Below are 1851 nucleotides of genomic sequence, written 5' to 3' on the forward strand. Positions count from 1 at the left end.
CTCTTTCCCAAGTCTGTCTGCAACCAACACTCACCCCTACAACCAAGATTTCAGGGGCCATAACGGGGGTGCAGCAGTAACACGGCATTCTGTGAGATTGACCCACATCAGAAGGTTCTTGGTTCAAATCCAGAGACCTCCTGCAATGCTCCAGGCACACAGCTGCCCATCATCCAGGGCTGGCTGGGGATGGCCAGGGCAAGGCCTAGGGGCGGAGCAAGGCTGAGAGCTCACAGGCAAAGAGGAGACACAGGGAGCCAAAGGCTGATACTGGCCATCCAGGACCATATCTCTACGTTGTGTGCCAAATAAAACTGCTTTTCATCACACTCAGAGCACCCTTACAGGGGCATTCTCTAGCCCACTAAGCAGTTTGGGAGCTTGATAGAAAAAACACTGATATTTTGGAGCCCACAGGTAAGTAGAATGGTGGTAAAGGTGCTGGATTCTCACATAGCCGACCACAGTTCGAGTCCCAGACCTGGTAGCTTGTTTCCCCACTTTCCCTTTCTCTCTCTCTGGTCAAATTTTAAAAATGATAATAACAACAACAAATGGAAATAAATAAATCTTTAAAAAGAAAAGAAAAAAATGCTGAGGTTTCATTTTGCATTGTTTAAACTTCTTTTGAGGATTACAATGCCATTCAGAAATCCTGTGTGACTGTCTGCTTCAGGTTAAAGTTCAGCGACTACACTTTCCACACAGAAGTTCCATTTGCTGCTTTTTTCTCCAAAACGCCCAGTCTTGTGAAGGGTTTTTTGTGCCCCCCTCTTTTTTGACCCCTTAGTGTCTAATACTGTTAGACATTTGCTTTCTGGTCTATATCGGAGCATTTTTTTCCCCCTGATTTCATAGCAGTCTAATTTTGATGTGTATTCCTTCTGCTGTTCCCATTCACAGTGGATTGTTTCCTTAAAATTCTGGATATAATCTCATATTCAGCAGATGGTACTGGCTGTTAGAATCATATTGAGTCTTGCCAGCACAACGTTAAAAGCCAGGTTATTGGAACCAGCACATAGCAGAGTGGTTAAGGCACTGTACTCCCACATAGTCAACTATGGTTCAAGTCCCAGACCTGGTGGCTTGCTTTCTCACTTTCTCTGTCTCTCTCTGGTAAGCATGTGAGCCCTAAAGCAAATTAAAAAATAATAATTAATAAAATTTCAAAAAAAAAGCCAGGGCTATGGGAAAGGAAGGGAGGGTACAAAGAACCCTCTCCCCAGCAAATGACCATTGCCTGGAGAAAATTACAAATCTCATTTGGAACAGCTACCCCCTTCCCCCAGCTCCTAGCCTAGGGCTACAGCTCCATTCAGGAAGGGGAGAGGCAGGCTGTCAGCACCCTTCCCACCCTGGTACCACCTCGCACAGGCTGAGGCTCTACTCCTAGCAGGTGAGGCCACAACTCTACCACAGGGCAGAAGCTCTACCCTACCCCCCCTCAATTCAGGAGAGGTTAGGAAGAGTGCCCTCCTCACAACTGCCCCCGGGGAAGAGGGGTGTCATCTGAGAGAAGCTGAAGCTGTTCCACTCCTATCTTTGGATCCTGGCGAAGAGTTCCACAGCTATATCTAAGGGATGTGGCAGCGCCGGTGCCTGAAAGTGTTGCTAAAGAGAAAGGAGAGCCAGGTATTGAATGGGCTCAGGGTCAGGGTACTAGTGGCAAAAGCAGAGCTAGCTGAGGTGAGACTAAGAGTACAGAGCCTTCCTGGGTCATGGGTAAGCCAGAGGTCCATCTGCACTCCATAGGAGCAACTAGAGCAGGGAAGCACAAAGCATAGCAGCCCCAGCAAGCATCACATTGGGTGGAGCCCCAGGCCCAGGGCTCAAGCACAACTGCTAAAG

The 1851-nt window shown here is 47.9% G+C and overlaps 1 protein-coding gene across 2 annotated transcripts in view; it reads right to left on the reverse strand.

Moving 5' to 3' along the window:
* The window catches only part of SLX9 (SLX9 ribosome biogenesis factor), a 37641-nt gene that overhangs the window by 33214 nt on the left and 2576 nt on the right, over nt 1-1851 (reverse strand). The gene's annotated exons all lie outside the window — the stretch shown is intronic.

The sequence above is a fragment of the Tupaia chinensis genome, unplaced genomic scaffold, assembly GCF_000334495.1.
Source record: "Tupaia chinensis unplaced genomic scaffold, TupChi_1.0 Scaffold147038_1, whole genome shotgun sequence".
Classification (NCBI taxonomy): Eukaryota; Metazoa; Chordata; class Mammalia; order Scandentia; family Tupaiidae; genus Tupaia; species Tupaia belangeri.